Below are 18390 nucleotides of genomic sequence, written 5' to 3' on the forward strand. Positions count from 1 at the left end.
AGCCCTTTAAAAATGAATGTGGTGGTCTCCTGCCTGTAAGGCATGTTCGGCATTGCCCTTGTGCTCTTCCTGGCGTTTTTTGTATTACGCACTTACACCTTCCCACAACTGCACGGAATCTTATAAATTCCAGCTTTTTCCAGCGGTTGGCGTGCATCCTTGGCCGATTTAGATGAACTTCTATCTTCCACCTAGGTGTGTACATCACCGCGATGATCCGCTATTTTAGGATTTTTTTATGCGATCAGTCACGTCCTTAATGAATGGCAGGAAAACTTAAGATTTCACCGGCGCTTGAGGATCGCTTTAATTTCCAAGCGGTGGTCTTACCGCTCTTTTCATCTGAGTGAACGAATAATCATTCTTGAGCAATGCATTTAATTCTGCGCCAAGCAGCTCTAGTTCGCAATCGTTTGTTCAAACGTCCAAACGTGTGTGAATTCCTATGGGACCAAACTGCTGAGGTCATCGGTTCCTAGGCTTACACACTACTTAAACTAACTTAAAGTAACGTAAGCTAAGGCTGGTCCCGGCGGAGGTTCGAGTCCTCCCTCGGGCATGGGTGTGTGTGTTTGTCCTTAGGATAATTTAGGTTGAGTAGTGTGTAAGCTCAGGGACTGATGACCGTAGCAGTTAAGTCCCATGAGATTCCACACACATTTGAACATTTTTTTTGTAAGCTAAGGACAACACACACACCCATGCCCGAGGGAGGACTCGACCCTTCGGCGGGAGTGGCCGCCCGATTCGTGACAAGGCGCCTCTAACCGCGCGGCCACTACTCGCGGTGCGGGAATTTTTTTTGCTCGTTGTTACGATGCCTCGCTTTTGTTGTGGATGGTGGTTCTGACGATGAGAGATCTATGCTTGCCAAGGGAGGAAATTCTGCAGTTGTTTCACGACTTGTGCCCACGGAGAAATAACAGCCAGTGCAGAAGCAGGTATTCGTAGTGGGAACAAGGTTACGGCTGGAAGAGATCCGCATAGAAGCTGTAAGAATATTGTCTCGCGTGAAGTCTCCATAAAACTGACACGCTGACAAGAGAAATGCAATGGTTGTTTTGAACGTGACCGTCTGTTATAGTAAGATTAGCGACTTATTATATTCGCAAACATGTAGGAAAATAAGTATAAACCCCACCGACATCGTTCTTAGAACTGTTACGCTAATGAAAAAGAAGTCCTCTATCGAACAGAGCATTCAGAAAAGCCTGTTCAATTCAGTTGCTCTAGCACCAAGATTTTATGGATCACCAAAGGTGCACAAAGAACATGTTCCTCCAAGGCCTATAGCGAGTGCTATTGGTTCGCCCACCTATTCGATAGCCAAGTTTTTGACAACATTATTACGACCGTACGTGGACAGATCGAATTCGTATATCAAGAATTCGGCACATTTTTTTCAGTAAATTAAACGGCAAACGGGTGCAGCCGGTGGATATATTTTGATGTGGTGTCGCTATTCACTATGGTTCCACTCAATGAAGTGTTGCAACAGCTGAATCGGACTTTTTCTCCAAATGTTGCAGAACTGTTTACAAATGGAACGAAGAGTTCTGTTAACAGGTGTATGATGACGCTATGGGCAGCCCCTTAAGCCCGGTTTTAGCGAAATTCTTTGTGCAAAAGTTCGAGGAGCAGACATCGGAAACTGCAAACAAGAAATGGAATGTGTGGTTCCGTTACGTGGATGATACGTTCTTTCTGTGGCGGCAAGGCAGGGAGGAACTGGATCCTTTTCACAATCATCTGAACGGGATCGATTCAAAGATTAAGTTTACTAAGGAAGAGACAGACAGAGGATTAAATTTTCTTGATGTACTGGTTTTCAAGAAAGAAGATGGAAGCTTGGGCCACTCGGTTTACCGAAAACCCACGCACACAGACGGTTACCTTCACCGATATTCGAACCACCACCCACAACAAAATCGACGCATCGTAAAACCGTTGGCAGATAGAGTAAGGAAAATTTTCGAACCGGAGGTGCTTGACTCAGAATTAAAACATCTCAACAATGCATTGCTCAAGAATGGTTATTCGCTCACTGAGGTGAAAAGAGCGGTTAAGATCACGGTGTAGAAATTAAAGCGATCGTCAAGCGCTCGTGAAGTGGGAAGTTTCCTGCTATTCATAAACGACGTGATTGACCGCATAGGAAAAATCCCGAAAAAGCGGAAAATCGCGGTAATCTACACTAATACAAGGAACATACAAAATCACATAAAATCGGCCAAGGATGCTCGCCGACCGCTGGAAAAAGCTGGAATTTATAGGATTCCGTGCAGTTGCGTACGTGGGTACTACAAAAAGAACTGTCAAAAAACGACTCGAAGACCACAAGGGAAATTGCAGAAGATGGGAGGTTGGCAGATAAGCTGTTGTGGAACATGCCTTACAGCCAGGAGACAACCACATTCATTTTGAAAGGACTCAAGTGCTGGCAGCCACAAGCAGATACCATGAAATGCTATACAGAGACTGCAAAACACAACAGGAATTTTAACAGGGTGTGAAAGTGAATGAAATTTGGATCGTGGTGCTGAATAAGACGTGTGCCAGTCTACCACCATGGGATGATAGCAACAGCGGATGGCGGCAGTCGACAACGGCCAATTGCGCTCGCGTATTCGAAACATGTGACGTTGCGTCATTGAGCGGAAGTTCGTGGAAGCGGGGTTCTGCTGTAGTCAGTAGCGAGCTACAGTGTGAAACGGACATTAAACAATGCTACGATCCCCCCTTGGAAATGTTCTCCCCAGATGAGGACGAAACGTCGGGTTTTGAGGTGAAATCCATTGGACCACAGCGTAATAACGCGGAATATTTTATTAACTGTGCTTTGTGATCGTGTCTTGTATTACATAATCTGTTTAAATATAAATACAATTGCTATTATTAATCAAGTAATCATCCACTCACACAGACAACACAAGAACACTTCGCGGGCTTTAAACGATGAGTACTTGATGACCGGCGGCCAACTTACCGCGCACTTGTTAATAAGAACTCTGTTGTGAGCCCATAACGTACAAATTTGTGTAGGTTACGTATGCCTCCCGAGATGCCGCACTGGAATATCAGTATTGACGACCACTGTTTCAAGCGATATAATTTTGAGTCACTTAGCCGACACAGAGAAACGATTTGTTAAAAATGAAACACGGGTAAATAACAATGAACACGTCAATTACTTCACAACACACTGTCGCCGTATAACTTTGTTCTCTCTGTGGTAAATATAAAATATTACACGGAAGCTCCGTAATCGATAATACTAAACCTTATCCTCTTCTGAATTTGTCATTTTATTTATTATGGAGGGTGCTGATTCCACTTTCTGGTATGCAAATGGCAGGTTGGGTACACAAATTACTAAATGCTAAACATCATCTTGAGAGAATAAAGAACAGTAGTTATTTTTTATGGCTATTGGTCTTATAAAATGACAGAACAAAGTGGGACTGTTATAGTGTACTGTGTGCGGTGACTGGTTGTAATGTATCCTCTCTTTCTGGTTGATAATAAATCGAGAAAAACAATGAATTCGAGCAAGGGGTATGTGGTGCATGAATAAAGGTTTGCCTTGGTTAAGACAAGTCGCAAATGCAACGGTGCGATCCAGTCATTTTCACAACACACATCAATAAGTAAAATTGTCGTATTGAATCACCTTCATTGTATTCTGTAAGCCATTGCTTAATATGTTTCTTTTGGTGTACCAGACAGTAGTGGCTATGGTACATCATCATTGTTTAAAAGCATTTTGACCGTGAAGATGCTAAATTGACTTTCACGTAAAAAGTGATAACAGGTATTAGTCCGGACTTCCAAAGGTCATAAAGGTGGGACTTTGTAAGAATTTAGTATTTAAACGAATCGATGCGATAAGCTATCGATCGTTCTGTCTCAAACAATATGTGTACAGTTCCTGACACACTGATCTGCATCATAAAACTCATACAATAAAATTAATATGTCATTACTTATATGTTCCTACAATGAATGCAGACGTATTTGAAGTCAATACGGCAATTATTATTCAGTAAAAGAGGTAAATTACAGAGCCCAATCACACGGGGCTTCTACAGGGGCGCCGACGTATAAAAAATTAACCCGGGGGGGGGGGGGCGGGCATACTGGGTGTTTTTTTGAGAATTTTTGAGGGGGCTCAGGCGCCCTCAGGTACTTTGGCAACATCTGAAGTGAGTTACAAGAAGAGGAAGACCTTGCTTCTGAATATTTTATTTTACCAAAAACTTAATGAGTTTTATACATTTTTCCAGCTTGTTTAGTACACAGTGCCTTTGATATACAACCAATATTCATCCTCTGCCCTTTGTCGCTGTATACATATTATTTCTTTTACAGATTAATTATTTGATCATAAGACTTTTAAAAACTGAAAAATAATACATCTTTTACAAGATACATTTCATGGTCTTGAGAAATAAATTAGCAGTAGAAGAATACATAGAAAGAACTGTAGCAGTTTAGCTTTTTACGTGATGAATTAACTTAAATGGAAGGGTGAATAAACAAATTAGTACTGACACTAGGGGTATTCCGAACGAGTTCGAGCTGTTTTAAAGACTGCCCTTGGATTAGTCAGGATGGAGGCCCCAGCCATCCTGTTTCAAATTTTGGGTGGTATTCCTGGTTGACTTCAGACAAACTCTATGGGTTCTACTACAAATACACAACTAATTAAATGTCCGTTTTTGTTCATCTAGACTTGTAAGTACGTCAACGCCTGTATGTGTGGATTATGACTTGTTACTTAAACTGTAATACCACATGACATGTGCGTTGTCTTGTACGAGGGTTATCCGGAAAGTAAGGTTACAAGTAGCTTTAGCATGCAATGTCCGTGAGGGAAGTTGGTATCACTGCCGTGTAGCGGGAAGCCAGAGGAAGGAACCAGCATTTCCAGAAATCAGTAGCTCGTCGATTGGCGTTGTGGGGACTGTTAGAAATGAGCGTTTTCATTCCGGCTCCAGCCAAGTGTGAAGTGTGCGCTGTAATTCGCTACCTAAATGCAAAGAGAGTTAACTCCGCTGAGTTTCATCGCGAAATTGTGTCAGTTTATGGACAGGACATAATATCAATATGGGTACTGAATTCCAATTTTCGAAGAACGGTAATTCACGATGAAGACAAAAGCGGAAGGCCGTCGGTTGTGACAGATGATGTGGTGCAGAAAATTGAAGAATATATTCACTCTGATCGCCGTTCAACAACAGATAACCTGTATGCAGTTTATCCAAGCAGTTTAGGAACTGTTGTTCATGAAATCGTTACTGATCGACTAAGTTATTGCAAGTTGTGTGCGCCTTGGGTGCACAAGATGCTTACCGAAGCACACACAGTGAACAGAGTCATTGTCACTCGTGAATTTATTGACCGTTTTGAGACTGGAGGCGAGACTTTTCTCAACTCTATAGCGACAGAAGTTAAACTCAAGCTTATCACCATACTTCAGAGAGCAACGACAATGTGAGCAGTGGCCCCACACTCATTCTCCCTCAGCCAAAAAATTTAAAATTCAGCAAACAGCGAGGTAAATCATAGTGTCATTGTTTTGATACAGGAAAGGGGTAGGCTCGTTAATTTTTTTGGAAAGGGTTAATGCATTAAATGCTGCAAGGTATTGTGAGATCATGAAGAAACTTTGCAGAGCCATACAAAACAAACGTCGAGGGACGCTGACAATGGTAGTCGGTCTGTTTCATGGCAACGCGCGTCCAAACATCGCTGAGGCACCATAAGAGTTGTTGACTTCGTTTGGTTTGGATGTTTTAAGCCACTCTTCTTACAGCTCCGATCTTGCACCTAGTGACCATTATCGATTCACTAAATTGAAGGAACATCTTCGTGGGAAACACTTTTCTGGCGACGACAAGGTAACAATCGAAGTGAAGAGTTGGCTGAAAAAAAAAAAACGGTGGAAGACGACTATGACACAGGAATGACAATCTCGCCCAACGGATAACAAAACGTATTGAAGTAAATGGTGATTATGTGGAAAAATAATGAAAGGCCTATACTGCAATGCATGTAAATTTTATTATAAGTGAAATGTAACCCTGTGGGGACTATATAAAAAAATGATTGAAATGTATGGAAAATTTAGTTTACTAACAACATTTCTTTTCCCGAAACAAAGACAGACATAACTTACGCTAAACAAGTATCGAGTGAATACCGTAAACAACTAATAATTGGTTTCAAAGTACAATGGACAAGAATCCTGGGTGACAGAAGTGAGTCAAGTACTCTGGTCCTAAAAATGTGGATAACGCAATTTGAATTGATCTGACGCTGAGCAGACTTTGATTGATTAAATCTACTGTGGTTTCACTACATAGGTGCAGCTGAGAGCAAGTGGCGATTGAGAACTTTACGCCATGACAATCCTGGAGCAGCAGTACGTTACCCTGTTTGCTTCGTGCGGCGATGTAACTTGCAGCTGGCGAGATGGGTGCGGCGAAGGTGGGACGTGAGGCGGCACCTGTGAATAGATCGCGGCCACGAAAGAAATGCAAAAATCTCACGGTCTAGCGATCAGGCAGAAGGCTCGTAATTTACTCTCTGCCAGAGAGCAGAAAGCACGGTAGATTTCAGTGTGTGACACACCCGTTTGCTGGTCGTATCAAGGACCAATTTGGCGCACTTACACGACAGAGGGCACAAGGATACCAAATGTCAAGACTGGCAAACCAAAAACGAGTAAGTGTGCCCTCAGCAAACGAGTAGTCCGAGACGTTTTGAGTCACACTGCCTGTAGGGTAAGAACTTCACCACAGGCTCTCCAGTCTAACTACTCGCAAGTGAAGTCAGTCTCAGGACAGGTCCCAAGCGCCAACAACACATGCCTTATCTTCGACCAGACGTCCCCTTACTAGACCAAAGTTCTGCACCCAAGTGCCTTACACATCTCCAGAAAAAATCCAGTTTTCCCGCGAAGTGCACGAACGACACCGCATTCTCACCGTCTTGAGCCAATCGCATTGTTCTAGAGGCGCTAAATCTCCACTCCCAGATGACAGCACAAACCCATTTCGAACCAGGGCAAGAGTTACGAAACCTGTATCTATGGAAAAAAAAGAAACTGCCAATTACTGGGCTTTTTTAAGCTTTTTCGGAGGGGTAAGATGATTTTCTCCAAAGTCATGTTGCTTCCCACAGCAACAAGTGAACAGATACAATCTTAACCCTTTAACTGATTTGAAAGTGTTAACGTGTGTGCCTTTGAACCTGTCCCTGTGTGCTCTGAACGTGTTTATGCGTGGCACCAGTCCTTCTACCTGGTACTCTCAATGTGTCTATGCTTAGACATGTTGAGAGTACCAGGCAGAAAGACTGGTGGCGCGCTTAAACACATTCAGAGCACACAGGGAGAGGTATAAAGGTGTGTGCATTAAGACGTCCAGAGCAGTTAAAGGGTTAAAGATCTTTATCTAAATCGCCTGTGCCTTGGAGCTTGTTACTCCTAGCTGTGAGGTGCATTAAAGATTCCATCTCCAAACGTTTCTCAGACGCCGGTGTTTCTTATACAACTGAGACGGCCGATGGAAGTGGTTCACAGACCTATTTGCAGTATTGGTGAACAGAAAAACTTGTGAAGTTTTATTATGTCTGGCTCTGCACGCAATGCCTGGTTTATGACTCCACTGTGTAGCCACATTCCTTCAGTCCATCGCCCCCAGCGCCCCAGGTCAGTTTTCAGCTGGCGCCAATGCAGGTATTGTGGTATTGTTCTGCTGGAGACCTGTCTTGACGACGGGCTGATCTGTCTACCCTGCACGGCTGTGGGCCTGTCTGCGAAGATTTACTGCGGGATGGGCTCACCAGCAATTGCTTCCAACTCCCAATATGCCATTTCTACAAGCTAAGTACCATAAAAATACCTCATGCTTTTAGCACTCTAACAGGCTCCATTAATGTCTGCTCAGGCCCTTAACATCCTGGAGTCTCGCTCAATGTGCATCAGGTTATAACAAAATCATTAATAATTTTCCATATACGAAAAATAGGCGATAGAGTAAGTTGTCCTCTCTCAAAATTAATTCACTTTTTGTTCTACAAGATATTCTTGTAACCTTACTTTCCAGATTAGCCTCATAAAGGATGTACACAAATAAAACTACACTGGTGAGCCAAATCGAAATGTTCACATGATGTGTCACAAGCCAGTAACATAGTTCCATGAAACTTGGACCATACATAGAATGAACTGCTACAGTATCATATGGAAGAAGTGGTTTGAAACATTTTACCGTATTACTACCAGAAAGTCAATGGTTATAACAAATGTTAAAATTTTTTATAATAAAACAGTCCTAACTGTATAAAGATGTTTTCTTATTTACTGGTGATCGGTTTTGACGAGTGTTACGGTCATCATCAGACTCCAGGGGAGTCTTCTTGAGCTACTTCCCAAACTTTTGGTCACTATGGGAGCACATTGCAGATGAGGCATTGGCGTCCATGCTAATTGCACACCCTATTAAAGACTATGTTTCCTTTTTGTAATGTCGAGGGTGCCATCATTAATTGCAGTGTCTTCATTCTAATCACTGTCTTTCAATAAAAGCGTCATTTCTGTTGGGCTCACTGTGTTTTCCTATCAGTTACCTTCTGTACAGAAAATTTTATTATACAATAAAAAACAGTAATTACGCTGAAGTCACTGCGATTTATAATGGTCCCCTTGACATTGCAGAAAGGATAAATGGCCCTTAATAGAGTGTATGATCACCATGAACAATGCCTGATCTGCAACGTGCTCCCATACTGGTCAAAAGCTTGGTAAATAGTTGTTGTGGAAGGACGTTCCATTTCTCTGTCGACGCGGTTGAAACTGATGGATGATTGTTGGTGCATGCAGATATGCTACAATACGTCTCTCCAAAACATACCACCCATGCTCGATGGGATTTAAGTGGGAGGAACGGCCAAGTCAGTCCATTCTGTGAATACCTTCTCATTGCAACAGCTCCTCCACTTTCGTTGTTCGACGCGGTCGTGCAGCGTCACCCAATCAACAGCATGCCTACCCACATCGTAGCACCTGTACCACCGCAATGATCATGTTCAAGAATATTCCAGGGTGCATTCGTGTTTGAACCTCTTGCAATATGAGGATACATCTAAAATCACTACTGAAACTGAACATTTTCTCACCCGCGAAGAGCACCTGGCCTCACTTCTCATGGCATCATCACAAACGGTGCCACTGATGTGCTGGTCTCAATGGAACATAGTCCAATGGCCGTCGGGCAAAGAGATCACCTCGACGCAATCGCCGGGCCAATGTGGAGCGTCAGATTGCGTGTCTTGAAGTCTTGTAAAATGTGGTTGCAGTTGCAGCTGCTGTTTGACGTAGGTGCCTTCTTGCTTGCTGCACAGTGTAGCGGACATCTGCTACTGAAGTTGACCATAATCGACCACCTACTCTCCTTCGGGCAATAGTTCCTGTGGTTTTGAATGCTATGAGCAGAACCAAATCTCCTGAGCTACATTTTTCACATTTCTTCCTTCTAGTTTCGCGGTAATTCATCCAGATATTGTCTCCGGGCCATGTTGTAATGACGAACACCACCACTGCTCGCTGATGGACACGCACTGTCTTTTTCTCGTTCCTTCAACCACCTCGTGTTGCGGAGTCAACCAATTTGTCGTTATACTCATGCTTACCTCACGTCATGTGACGTCCAGCACACAGGGAGACGTCTGGTAACATGCCTCTGCACTTTCATTCATTTCCAGCGTGTTATTAACATTTTATGTTGTTTTATATATCTCGTCCTTAAGTTTTGCAAAGCAATGTAGTACTACGACAATCATCCGTTGATGAAATTGTTGCTTGGGTATCGCGTTATTTATTAACGTTTCCGAGCGCATAAATCGTCGAACAAGTGAAATTCCATTTACGAGAACAAGCAGTCCGATATAGATAACGCTGTTGTTGTTGTGGTCTTCAGTCCTGAGACTGGTTTGATGCAGCTCTCCATGCTACTCTATCCTGTGCAAGCTTCTTCATCTCCCAGTACCTACTGCAACCTATATCTTTCTGAATCTGCTTAGTGTATTCATCTCTTGGTCTGCGTCTACGATTATTACCCTCCACACTGCTCTCCAATACTAAATTTGTGATCCCTTGATGCCTCAGAACATGTCCTACCAACCGTTCCCTTCTTCTTGTCAAGTTGTGCCACAAACTCCTCTTCTCCCCAATTCTATTCAATACCTCCTCATTAGTTATGTGATCTACCCATCTAATCTTCAGCACTCTTCTGTAGCACCACATTTCGAAGCTTCTATTCTCTTCTTGTCCGAACTATTTATCGTCCATGTTTCACTTCCATACAGGGCTACACTCCATACAAATACTTTCAGAAACGACTTCCTGACACTTAAATCTATACTCGATGTTAACAAATTTCTCTTCTCCAGAAACGCTTTCCTTGCCATTGCCAGTCTACATTTTATATCCTCTCTACTTCGACCATCATCAGTTATTTTGCTCCCCAAACAGCAAAACTCCTTTACTACTTGAAGTGTGTCATTTCGTAATCTAATTCCCTCAGCATCACCCGACTTAATTCGACTACATTCCATTATGCTCGTTTTAAGATGTACTAAATTGGTCTTCTCATGGTGAATATACCATCAGTTTTATAAGGCTAATCCATCTCGTCAACTCTTGCAGCGCTCCAATTGTAATTTTGAGATTTTTTCGAACTCACTTCATTATAAACACATGTGATTACTCATTCGAGAAACTCGAGAATAAGCAGGATGAATTATTAGGAAGCAATGCACTTTGAAGAAGAGATATACTTTTTTTTTTTCAATGTTAACAACGAACAGCGGAAAAATGCTCCTGTCGGAGCGCAGAAAATGTGAATGTACTCCTCTTTAGAAGACTGACGATAAAGTGGTAAATCAGCTGCCTCAATCCTCATTCAGCCTTGCTCACCTAAAACTTTGGCATGCAAATATATTCGTTCTCTTTTAACATCAAACGTTCTAAATCCTTTTACGCAGTCTCTCTTTGTAGTTAAGGACTCGACATTTCCCTCTCATTGCAACTGTCTATATACGGCTCTCACCTATTGCCTCCTCTGTTCTTTTCACGGTACATCCCACTGCCACTGTCTCCACACTCTCTCTTACACTGTCTCCTTTTGTCTTTCTTTCCCACTGCCTCAGTCTCCACCCTATCCCAGGAGCTCAAAAACTCTAGCGTGCCCAATTACTTTTTTCCTCTGTAGACATGTGTTTAAAATTTTGTTCCAAAATGGGCCTTCCCCTATACCTACCAGTTAAAGTTCACAGATCTTGGGGCGTTTAGCCCTCAAAAGCCCATGTATCGTCTCCACTCATTTGTATTTTTCATTTCCACTGTCTCCTCTCTCTTTTTCCCTCACTGCTTGTAACTGCATCCCTATTTCTCTTTCATTGCTACTTTTTCTCTTCCACCATCACTATCACCTCTCTCTTTCTCTCCTATTGGCACTGCCACCTCACTCCTCCACTACGAGTGTCTCTCTGCAAATCTCTTTCAGCACAAAAAGCGCGAATATGTTCACGTTGAAAATTTTTGGTGAGGAATGTGGAATGAGAGTTCCGGCATATGGTTCCCCACATTTCTGTCACAATATTTCAGAGAGAAGCATAGTCGCCTTTTAGTTGCTCAGATGGGAGCATTTTCCTCTGGTTCCCTTCTTTTCCCTGTCACACAGGGTGTGCTGTTCATATAAAAATAATTCTATAGGTAAGTGAAGTTTTGGCAATTTATTTGTATACTAAAACACATTTAAATACTTCAGCACACAAAAACAAAAATAAATATGCATAATATAAGATTTCATATTTACATGTGTTCTCAGAGAGTAATTCCGACCGAAAGACCAATTTATATCGGTGCCTGTTACATCTGCGTTTCGGTATACCAGATGTCGAAGGATGAAATTCAGCCAAAATGCTAGTAGCATAATTCGCCCCGTGTTTTAACTCTCAAAATTTTGTTTGTTGTCAGCTTTCTATTCTCAGTTTCTAGTGAGAGATTCTAGTGTGCTGCAAGCTGACTGAGTAATTTTTACCACACCACATGTATCAGCCATTGTATTTTAAAAGCTTTTCTACTCTTGCCTTTTATGAAACTTTTTAGAGACATAGTTCTGATGACCTTAGCATGTACACACACACACGCACACACACACACACACACACACACACACACACACACACACACACACACACACAGGCGCCCGCGCGCGCGCCACATTTTAAGACCATCAGAGTGGGACAGGATGCATTAGAACGTGCTACAACCTGCAAAACATACATATGTGCCAAATTTGGTTCGAGCATACTCACCTAAGTATCTGGCATTTTTGACTTGTCTGGTGTTCAAGGAGTGCTGTGGTGAGTGTTTTCAACATGTGGTGAAACCATGCCCATATGTCGAGGGGGTGGGTGGTCACCACTCATTACAGATGTTGGATGAAGGCTATGCAGACTGCTAAACGAGGGCAGGTTCCAAATAATGCGGGAATTAGCATCAGACTTTAATGCTCTGTAATGTACAAGTGCGTCTGAGTGCTCAGTGCACTGAACACTCTTAATGATGAGCCTCCACAGGCGACGACCCATTCATATGCCAATGTTAAAACAAGATTGGCAACTACGACTTAAATGGGCACATAACCATGAACACTGGACATTAGCACAGTGGCAGTGCGTGATGAATCCCAATACCTTCTTCATCATGCCTGTGGGAAGATGCGAATCTGTTGCCTTAAGGGAACAGCACCTTCACACCTGTACTGCACGATGGACAGAGTAGTAGGGCAGTGTCTGTTCTGGCGTGATTTTGATGTTAAATATGAAATTAATTAATTGATCAAATAATTACCCCCATCCTCTGATGACATCATTCGTTTTGCCTGGCTGGCACATGGTGTCTCTGCACCACCATCCTTCACCTGTCCCTTTCCCCTCCCCAAAGGAACACCGTCACACAGAGTGGCTGCATGATTAGAGACACCATGTTGCAGATTGCTCAGCCCCTCCTGCTTGATGTTCGAGTCCACCCTTAGGCATGGGCATGTGAGTTGTTCTTAGCATAAGTTAGCTTAAGTAATGTGTAATGCTATGGTCTGATGACCTCAGCAGTTTGGTCCCTTAGTAAACACACACATATACACACAAAAAGGAAGAGTTATCTGAGTGGGTGAAGGATATTCCTGATGACATGGATGAAATGCTCATGCCAAAAGACCAGAGCAGAAAAAGAAATTACTTTCTATGCTTATAACAATATGACTGTCATATGTAAAATCTGATTCTTCTTCTCTTTTCTCTCTCCGCAACATTGTACTTAATTTTCGTTATTGTCTCTCTCTCTTCTACAGTGATGCTGTAGATCACTGTGAAGAGGGTTTCTGGAGCAGTGGTGGCCGAACCAACATCTGCGAAGTGCACCTCCATGAGGTACGCACATCTGTGCAAGGCACCTATGATCCTGACTTGGGAAACTGCCTAGGCTGCAGCTACCAATACGCCCACTGTTTGAACTGCCCCAATGACACCTGCAATCTGGCATCCCTGGATAGAACATCAGGAGGAGCTACAGGCTCCCATCCCTCAAGCTAGAGAGTTAGGTCTGAAAGAACATCAGCAGCAGTATCAAGAACTGTCACCACAGTCAGGATGCTGTCACTGGCCTGCCCCAGTAGCATGCTTCCTAATCCATCATCTCGGCCCTGCTAGAATCAGCATCAATGAAAGGTATGTGTGCCTAGGCAAATATGCCTCAACATATCTTAAGGATAAGAAGCGAGGGTTACTATACTTTTGGCCACCAAGTTTCGGCTACTTTTCCCGGTCATCCTACCACCTACTTTCTGCTGCTGTACACTATAACCATGCAAATGACATATGTGGTTTATCATTTTTGGTATGGCAAGGTGTTCTAGCAATGCAGTTGGTAGCAGCCAAAACTAGGTAGACGAAAGTATAGTACCCCTCATTTCTACCACTATGGGGAGCTCCTTTTCCACAACAGGTAAGTGTGCTCTTAGAAATCTGACAAGGTCGCGATACCGTCCTGATACTCGATCCTAGTGAGCAAGACTCGTTCATCAAAGGCATCCACAAACACTAATTGCAGTATTGTGTCACTATTCTGTTGTCCTTCACTAAAAGAACAGGAGAGGGAACTACTGGTACTCACAGGATCACTGCTAGTACTGGTACTAGATCATGACTGAATCTAACCCATTGGCTAAGGTGGTTGGAGTGAGGTGTTGAGGAATATATGCTGAGGCACACATACCTTTCATTGATACCGATTCTGGGGTGGATAAGATTACTGATCAGGAGGCAACGCTACTGGGTCAAGCCAATTGAGGGCACCCTGGCTGTAGTGATGGTTCTTGATGCTGCTGCTGATGTTTGTGCAGGCCTAACCCACTAGCCAGAGGGCTGGGAGCCTGTTGCTCTTCCTGATGCCCTATCCAGTGATGCCAGAGGGGTGCTGGGGCAGCGTCGAGAGGGTTAAGCAGTGGCCATGGTTGCAGCAGCTTCCTATGCCATGACTACAGGTGTCTTGCGCAGCTGTGCATTATTCGCCGGGCACGCTTCATGACTTTTGGTTTGTTCCCCTATTCTGCTGGAATCCTAGCCGTAGTGAGCTAGACACCACTGTAGAAGAGAGAGACATGCGAAAATTAAGTACAACATTCCAGAGAGAGGCAGGAGGAGAAGAAGAAGAACAAGAATACAAGTTTTATATGTGACAATCCCATCGTTACAAGCGTAGTGAGTAATTACCTTTCCCACTCTGGGTCCATGGCATGTGCATTTCATTCGTGTCACCAATAATATCCTCCATCCACTCAGGTAAGTCCTCCTTCTCTAAAAGCACCAGATCATGGCGCCTTTGCATCTCTTCCTCCGCTGACCTACTCTGGAATATCGTCCTTATCAGAATCGTCATAAACCCAACGATCTAATTCGCTGTAATTGCTTACAATAGGATATTGATTTTATAACTTATACACAAATCTACAAAAAACGAAATCTATAGACTCATTACTTACAACAACAAGATAATAATTTTAAAACTCATACACAAGTCCATGAAAGAAAGAAATGGATAGAACCGCTACCTACAAGATAGAAGTAATACCTCCTGGCTCTCATCTTCGCCACATACCACTCCCAGATCATCAGACATTTCTCCCATAGATTCATCTGCAGCAAAGAATATATACCTGAGACCATACTACATAGATGACGAAATTTTTAGAACATGTTTAAAATCAACATATTGCAAAATAAAAATATATTTACTTACGTTCCTGATGAGCTGCTGCCTGAACTACTGCTGGAGACTGCCTCTGCTGTCTTTCAGCCTCCAGCTGCTGATCTTGTAGAAAAAGGCTGAAAAAAATTAGCACATGCTATGAACAAACATTATGTAAGTCACTTTTGAGTATCTTCTTACAGAGTAATCCTATGTCTTCTGAAGTTCTAAGCCATTCGTCAGCACCACTCTTGATGATACTGCTGCTGGTACTTTTCGTTTTTAAAAGCAGATCGACAGACACAAAACTATAACCTCTGGACAAGATCATAGTGTGGAAGGGGGGGGGGGATGACTGGACTGACTTATATGGACCCACAACATTTCACAGGCAGCCGATCAGAGGGTAAGGGCAGTTGATAGAAAGTTTCTGAAATTGCTTGTCCCACTGTGAGGTGGCATGACCTGTGACATCACACTTCTTTGTCAGGTCTGATAGCTGCGTCCAGCAGGTCTTTGTACTGGAGAAAGTGGCGTGATCCTTGATGCCACAACAGCCAGTGACCTGACATTGGCCGGGATTCATTCAATAGTAGTCAGTGACAGTGAGCTGATCTGCATGCGGCCTCCATTCCATTCATATAAGTAAAAAATGGGGGTTACTATACTTTCAGCTACCTGATTTCAGCCATTTTTCCAGGTCAACCAACTACCCACTTTATGCTGCTGTGCACTACAACCATGAGAAAGACACATGTGGTTTATCATAGATAGGAGACTATTTAAGGATTTTTAGCAGGGCAAGGTGCTCTTGCCAAGTAGTAGGTAGTGGGGGAACCTGGAAAAGCGGTTAAAACTGGGTAGCCAAAATTATAGTAACCCTCGTTCCTTACCTATATGAATAATATATCTCTGCTTATTCGCCAGCGTTGTCATCAGTTTTGGTGTGGAGCCTACTCGCATAACAACTTGCTCTGGACACAGTGGAAAATCGGCGTGCACATCATGTTCTGCTTCCATCTCATACCCCGCATTTGAATCAGCCACCAAACAACTGCATTCGTCTTCTGGCATTCACCAAATCTCGCCAATTGACAGCGATTGTTGCATAGTTTGCTGTTATAGGTTATTTACACCAGGGTACATGATGTACCTCATATCAAGGGATACGATGAATCTGTCACCCTTCCTTGGGTTATTTGCCTTGGTGTGCCTATGGACACATTGGTAAAGTCCCCCTTGGATCCCTCACTCAACGAAAAAAAGCTTCTTGGGATCAGTGAATAATTCGAGGCTGTATGATGCTGTCTTGGGCGTAGCATCCCAGGATACTCAAGGTGCCATGTAACAAAAGACAGGATTCAGAGAGTAGATGGTCATGCATAGACTCTGGATTTTCTCAAAAACATCTGCCAGCAAGTGCACATATGTGTCAATGAAAAGGCATGCATACTTTCCTAAAGTGGAGATGCTGAATTCCTGCCAGTTATTCACAGCATGTTCATACTCCGTTTCTGATTTGGCATCACCTGTAAGATTGAGTTTTGCAATACTGTTAGATACTCAGACGGGAAAACGTCCTTTCTAGTCACAAGTTGAAACTTTTCCTCATTGGGAAATGCAGCTCAAATGATGTGCATACCCTCACAGGTAGAGTTTCAGTGAGTTTCTGGTGTGGTGCCTGCCTAAACGTAGCATGGTGACGAAGCAGAAAGTGATTCTTGGCGCCATTCGTTTGGAGAAATAAATGTATTTCTCGATGCTCTTAGGCAGAATTTTTCTCCATGCCGAAATCCACCAAGTGCTCAACAAGAAAGTGAGTGTCAAACCTGCCTAAATTATGGAAGAAAACGTGTATGTAGCTTGGTAACTGGTGCTTCAAACTTCATGCATTGTGGGCTGCGCCTTGGAACTTCCTCATAAGATTATAGTGGTCGGTAAGAGGGGTTTCCACCTCTCTATCGAAGGGTAACCTACAAATATGATAGTAAAAAGTGTCGTATGCTCGACAACACATTTAATGATTGGATACCGTCAGTCATTAACAACTTTGAGGAGCTCCGTTTCCACAACTGGGAAGGACGCTCTTAGAACTCCAAAAAGGTCACAGAAGCTTCCTGCTGCATTCTCGAGCCTAGTGAATAAGATTTGTTCTTCACAGGCATCCACAGTCACGAAGTATTCTGATTGTGGTATGCTGTTACTATTATGATGTCCTTCACTGAAAGGACAGGAGAGGAAGCTACGGCTAGCCACAGGATCGCTCCTATTACTGATACTGTAACTAGGTGATGACTGTGTCCAGCTGTGAGCGAAGGTGGATGTGGCGAGGTGTTGAGGGGTATGTGATGAGGCACACATACCTTTCATTGACCCCATTTCTGGTGGGAATGAGGTTACGGAGGAGGAGGCGGCGCTACTGAGTCAGGCCAGTGAGAGCACTGTGTTTGTGATGATGGTTCTCGATGCTATTGCTGCTGTTTGCGCAGGCTTAACCCACTAGCTTTGATCTGCCTGATGTCCTATCCAGATGTGCCAGAGCGGAGGTACCGCTGGAGCAGCACTGAGAATGGGATGAGTGGGGACCAAGGCTGCAGCAGCTACACGCACCATGACTATAGCTGCATTGCATGGCTATGCTTGAGTTGTCAGGCCACACTTCAAGGAAGTTGGTTTGGCTACTAATACCCCTGGAATCCTACCAACAGTGCACTGCTATAGAAGAGGAAGAGAGAAACGAAAATTAAAAATAAAGTTTCACAAAGAAGAAGAAGGAGAACAAGAAGAAGAAGAATACACATGTTATATATGAAGATTACATCAGTATAAGCATAGTGAGTAATTACCTTTACCGCTCTGGGTCCATGGCATGAGCATTTCATACCTGTCACCAGGAATATTCTCCACCCACTCAGGTAAGTCCTCCTCCTCTGAAAGGGCCCGTTGACGGCGCTTGTGCATCCCTTCTTCCACCGTCATTTCCCTGAACCATTTTCATTTCTTGTCCTGAGCATGGACCCATCGATCTAACTCGCTGAAATTGCCTACAAGGAGATACTAATTTTAAAACTTAT

The sequence above is a fragment of the Schistocerca serialis genome, chromosome 7 (genome assembly GCF_023864345.2).
Source record: "Schistocerca serialis cubense isolate TAMUIC-IGC-003099 chromosome 7, iqSchSeri2.2, whole genome shotgun sequence".
Taxonomy (NCBI): Eukaryota; Metazoa; Arthropoda; class Insecta; order Orthoptera; family Acrididae; genus Schistocerca; species Schistocerca serialis.